Consider the following 6,710-nt stretch of genomic DNA (forward strand, 5'->3'; position numbering starts at 1 on the left):
TGTCTGTCTGTCTGTCTGTCTGTCTGTCTGTCTGTCTGTCTGTCTGTCTGTCTGTCTGTCTGTCTGTCTGTCTGTCTGTCTGTCTGTCTGTCTGTCTGTCTGTCTGTCTGTCTGTCTGTCTGTCTGTCTGTCTGTCTGTCTGTCTGTCTGTCTGTCTGTCTGTCTGTCTGTCTGTCTGTCTGTCTGTCTGTCTGTCTGTCTGTCTGTCTGTCTGTCTGTCTGTCTGTCTGTCTGTCTGTCTGTCTGTCTGTCTGTCTGTCTGTCTGTCTGTCTGTCTGTCTGTCTGTCTGTCTGTCTGTCTGTCTGTCTGTCTGTCTGTCTGTCTGTCTGTCTGTCTGTCTGTCTGTCTGTCTGTCTGTCTGTCTGTCTGTCTGTCTGTCTGTCTGTCTGTCTGTCTGTCTGTCTGTCTGTCTGTCTGTCTGTCTGTCTGTCTGTCTGTTAGTTCAGTCAATCACCTCCTATCAAGTGAATTGAGCTGTGCATGCAGAGAGCCTATTCCCAGCTGTCACTCTCATTACAGAGACCGAGTGATATCAGAACAGGTGACATATCAACCTGCTCTCACTCCTCCTCCTTTTGTCTCTCTGTTCTATCATCACCAGCGTGGAGTTGAAATGTTCAACATGGCCCGGCTCTGGAATGGCCCTGAACGCCTCGGTGTCAGGAGACTACGCAAGACAGAACAGACGTGACACTGTGTCAATACACTTTGCATGGAGTGGGTTCGGGGGTTACGTATCATATAACTTGAATGAAAATGAGAAGTATATATAGTAGGCTATAGTATATAATACTCTTAAGCCACGGTGGAGTTTGTGCGAACACCAGGACTAAATGATGATGACCCTTCAACATTACATCCCTGTCCTTCTCCAGACTCAGAGAAATAACCCCCTGCACTTAGCCAGGCGTTTAAACACAAAACCCCAGACTCAAACCCTTGACTCAAACCCTTGACTTAAACCCTGACACAAACCTAGACACAAACCCCAGGCTCAAACCCTTGACTCAAACCCTTGACTCAAACCCTTGACTTAAACCCTGACACAAACCCTTGACTCAAACCCTTGACTTAAACCCTGACACAAACCCTTGACTTAAACCCTTGACTCAAACCCCAGACTCAAACCCTTGACTTAAACCCTGACACAAACCCTTGACTTAAACCCTTGACTCAAACCCTTGACTCAAACCCTGACACAAACCTAGACTTAAACCCCAGACTCAAACCCTTGACTCAAACCCTTGACTTAAACCCTGACACAAACACTTGACTCAAACCCTTGACTTAAACCCTTGACTTAAACCCTGACACAAACCCTTGACTCAAACCCCAGACTCAAACCCTTGACTTAAACGCTGACACAAACCTAGACTTAAACCCCAGACTCAAACCCTTGACTTAAACCCTGACACAAACCTAGACTTAAACCCCAGACTCAAACCCTTGACTTAAACCCTGACACAAACCTAGACTTAAAACCCAGACTCAAACCCTTGACTTAAACCCTGACACAAACCTAGACTTAAACCCCAGACTCAAACCCTTGACTTAAACCCAGATTCAAACCCTTGACTTAAACCCTGACACAAACCAAGACTTAAACCCCAGACTCAAACCCTTGACTTAAACCCAGATTCAAACCCTTGACTTAAACCCTGACACAAACCTAGACTTAAACCCCAGACTCAAACCCTTGACTTAAATCCAGACTCAAACCCTTGACTTAAACCCTCACTTAAACCCAGACTTAAACCCAGACTTAAACCCTGACTCAAACTCAGAATAAATGCAGACTCAAACCCTGACTTAAACCCTGACTCAAACCCTGACTTAAACCCTGACTCAAAGTGAACGCTGTGAATGTGTGACCACCCTACAGGGTCTCCTGCCTCTCTCTCAGTGTAGACCAAATGTTAGCTTCCAGAGATGAATCGGCCATGTCTGTCATACCTCTCTGTTCCCTGTAGATGGTCAGAGATGTCCTCTCTCTCAGTGTAGACCAAATGTTAGCTTCCAGAGATGAATCGGCCATGTCTGCCATATCTCTCTCTGTTCCCTGATGTCCTCTCTCTCAGTGTAGACCAAATGTTAGCTTCCAGAGATGAATCGGCCATGTCTGTCATACCTCTCTCTGTTCCCTGTAGATGGTCAGAGATGTCCTCTCTCTGTTCCCTGTAGATGGTCAGAGATGTCCTCTCTCTCAGTGTAGACCAAATGTTAGCTTCCAGAGATGAATCGGCCATGTCTGTCATACCTCTCTCTGTTCCCTGTAGATGGTCAGAGATGTCCTCTCTCTGTTCCCTGTAGGCGTTCAGAGATGTCCTCTCTCTGTTCCCTGTAGATGGTCAGAGATGTCCTCTCTCTGTTCCCTGTAGGCGTTCAGAGATGTCCTCTCTCTGTTCCCTGTAGATGGTCAGAGATGTCCTCTCTCTGTTCCCTGTAGGCGTTCAGAGATGTCCTCTCTCTGTTCCCTGTAGATGGTCAGAGATGTCCTCTCTCTGTTCCCTGTAGATGGTCAGAGATGTCCTCTCTCTGTTCCCTGTTGGTGTTCAGAGATGTCCTCTCTCTGTTCCCTGTAGATGGTCAGAGATGTCCTCTCTCTGTTCCCTGTAGATGGTCAGAGATGTCCTCTCTCTGTTCCCTGTAGGCGTTCAGAGATGTCCTCTCTCTGTTCCCTGTAGATGGTCAGAGATGTCCTCTCTGTGTTCCCTGTAGATCGTCAGAGGTGTCTGCTCTCATTTCACCAAATAGCTAAACTTAACTTCTCCCGTCTTTTTTGTTGTGGTTAGCAGGGAGCAGGGAGGCTCAGGAGTGTCTCTCAGCCTCTCAGAGTGAGGGAGGAAACATGGAGGAACATGGGGAAATGTCACTCTGTCAGAGGTATGGGTGAGTGTGGATAAAGAAAGCCTAGTACTAATCACAGCACTGCGAGTGGGTTTGGTGGGCCTACAGGGCAGGGGCAGACTGGCCATCTGGCATTTCGGGAACATACCAGATGGGCTGGTCCATATTTAACCCAGTGGGCCTGTCTTACTTGTTTGTTTTTTGTTGTTGTTTTTTTACAGAAAAGCTACCAGCTAGCTACACACAGAGAATGCTGTGCCATGTCAGTATTTGTACAGTGCTAATCTCAACCTTGTTTAGCTTGTTTTCCAGATTCACCGTGATCCTATTTCACCCCGTATTGTGTACTCCTTAAGCATCAGTTCCCCTTTGGGGATGACGTTCTTCTGAACTCTCTATCTGAGTTAATGTTTCATGGGTTTCGGTTTCAAAACAGTGGCAATTTTAATGATTGTCAAAATTGCTACTTGGAGTACATCAGACATGAGTATATAATTGCAACCGATGTGCTGTGTGGTCAACGCGTCTCCACACACTTCCTGAATGTCGTGATGTCACAGAGTTCTGGAATCCACCACAGCTAAAGGCTTCTGAATTCTTCATAGTGTTCTTTATTCTTTCCACTCGTGTACTTGAAGCGTGTTTTAAATATGCAGAAAACATATGAAACCCGTCCGTCCTCATGTTTGGTTTCTGGGAGTCGAGTCGACTGCGTGATTGTGTTTCCTGTCACTGTGAATCAGACGGGTGAAAGGCACTGCTTTACAGCACATTGTTTTGGGTTTAAAACCAAGTGTTACAGAAAAAACATTATTCATTTATTTTTGGAAGAAATCATGAAGATAAAGGAAGGGACAGTAGATGTGTTCATCTGTAAATATTACTGTATTCACACCTCAACCTCTTGATAAAGGAGGGACAGTAGATGTGTTCATCTGTAAATATGACTGTATTCACACCTCAACCTCTTGATAAAGGAGGGACAGTAGATGTGTTAATCTGTAAATATGACTGTATTCACACCTCAACCTCTTGATAAAGGAGGGACAGTAGATGTGTTAATCTGTAAATATGACTGTATTCACACCTCAACCTCTTGATAAAGGAGGGACAGTAGAGGTGTTAATCTGTAAATATGACTGTATTCACACCTCAACCTCTTGATAAAGGAGGGACAGTAGATGTGTTAATCTGTAAATATGACTGTATTCACACCTCAACCTCTTGATAAAGGAGGGACAGTAGAGGTGTTAATCTGTAAATATGACTGTATTCACACCTCAACCTCTTGATAAAGGAAAGTAGAGGGATCACTGTATTCACACCTCAACCTCTTGATAAAGGAGGGACAGTAGAGGTGTTAATCTGTAAATATGACTGTATTCACACCTCAACCTCTTGATAAAGGAGGGACAGTAGAGGTGTTAATCTGTAAATGATGACTGTATTCAGTAGATGTGTTAATCTGTAAATATGACACCTCAACCTCTTGATAAAGGAGGGACAGTAGATGTGTTAATCTGTAAATATGACTGTATTCACACCTCAACCTCTTGATAAAGGAGGGACAGTAGATGTGTTAATCTGTAAATATGACTGTATTCACACCTCAACCTCTTGATAAAGGAGGGACAGTAGATGTGTTAATCTGTAAATATGACTGTATTCACACCTCAACCTCTTGATAAAGGAGGGACAGTAGATGTGTTAATCTGTAAATATGACTGTATTCACACCTCAACCTCTTGATAAAGGAGGGACAGTAGATGTGTTAATCTGTAAATATGACTGTATTCACACCTCAACCTCTTGATAAAGGAGGGACAGTAGATGTGTTAATCTGTAAATATGACTGTATTCACACCTCAACCTCTTGATAAAGGAGGGACAGTAGATGTGTTAATCTGTAAATATGACTGTATTCATCCCTCAACCTCTTGATAAAGGAGGGACAGTAGATGTAATCTTAATCTGTAAATATGACTGTACCTCAACCTCTTGATAAAGGAGGGACAGTAGATGTGTTAATCTGTAAATATGACATTCCCTCAACCTCTTGATAAAGAGACAGTAGATGTGTAATCTGTAAATATGACTGTATCATCCTCATCCTGTATCCATCCCTCAACCTCTTGATAAAGGAGGGACAGTAGATGTGTTAATCTGTAAATATGACTGTATTCATCCCTCAACCTCTTGATAAAGGAGGGACAGTAGATGTGTTAATCTGTAAATATGACTGTATTCATCCCTCAACCTCTTGATAAAGAGACAGTAGATGTGTTATCTGTAAATATGACTGAATTCATCCTGTATCCATCCCTCAACCTCTTGTTGGAGCTTTGCCACTACCTGTTCTCCGCCCCAGTCAGCCCACATGGCTGTGTTCTACAGTGGTACTGTACCACCGGATGGAGTCAGACATAATGCATGTGTACGCCTGGTGACCCGTGAACAATAGAGACGTTGACTGGTGGCGATGGAGCATAATGATGTGTCTGGTACGTGATCACGGCCTCCTCTGAGACCCAAATGGCAACCTAATCCCTATGTAGTGTATTATATAGGGAATATGGTGTAATTTGGGACACAAATTGGTATAAAAAAAAATACTCATAATGTCTTCTTACTGCTTCTCAATCCAGAGGGGTTTTTCTGAAATAGCTGGGGATGAGACCTAAATGACACCCTACAGTCTATAGGGTCTGTCCTAAATGACACCCTACTGTCTATAGGGTCTGTCCTAAATGACACCCTACTGTCTATAGTGTCTGTCCTAAATGACACCCTACAGTCTATAGGGTCTGTCCTAAATGACACCCTACTGTCTATAGGGTCTGTCCTAAATGACACCCTACTGTCTATAGGGTCTGTCCTAAATGACACCCTACTGTCTATATAGTGTCTCCTAAATGACACCCTACTGTCTATAGGGTCTGTCCTAAATGACACCCTACTGTCTATAGGGTCTGTCCTAAATGACACCCTACTGTCTATAGGGTCTGTCCTAAATGACACCCTACTGTCTATAGGGTCTGTCCTAAATGACACCCTACTGTCTATAGGGTCTGTCCTAAATGACACCCTACTGTCTATAGGGTCTGTCCTAAATGACACCCTACTGTCTATAGGGTCTGTTCTAAATGACACCCTACTGTCTATAGGGTCTGTCCTAAATGACACCCTACTGTCTATAGGGTCTGTCCTAAATGACACCCTACTGTCTATAGGGTCTGTCCTAAATGACACCCTACTGTCTATATCTGTCTAAATGACACCCTACTGTCTATATAGTGTCTCCTAAATGACACCCTACTGTCTATAGGGTCTGTCCTAAATGACACCCTACTGTCTATAGGGTCTGTCCTAAATGACACCCTACTGTCTATAGGGTCTGTCCTAAATGACACCCCACTGTCTATAGGGTCTGTCCTAAATGACACCCTACTGTCTATAGGGTCTGTCCTAAATGACACCCTACTGTCTATAGGGTCTGTCCTAAATGACACCCTACTGTCTATAGGGTCTGTCCTAAATGACACCCTACTGTCTATTGGGTCTGTCCTAAATGACACCCTACTGTCTATATAGTGTCTCCTAAATGACACCCTACTGTCTATAGGGTCTGTCCTAAATGACACCCTACTGTCTATAGGGTCTGTTATAAATGAAAAACCCTACTGTCTATAGGGTCTGTCCTAAATGACACCATACTGTCTATAGGGTCTGTCCTAAATGACACCCTACTGTCTATAGGGTCTGTCCTAAATGACACCATACTGTCTATAGGGTCTGTCCTAAATGACACCCTACTGTCTATAGGGTCTGTCCTAAATGACACCCTACTGTCTATAGGGTCTGT

Source organism: Oncorhynchus tshawytscha, unplaced genomic scaffold (assembly GCF_018296145.1).
Source record: "Oncorhynchus tshawytscha isolate Ot180627B unplaced genomic scaffold, Otsh_v2.0 Un_contig_1612_pilon_pilon, whole genome shotgun sequence".
NCBI lineage: Eukaryota > Metazoa > Chordata > Actinopteri > Salmoniformes > Salmonidae > Oncorhynchus > Oncorhynchus tshawytscha.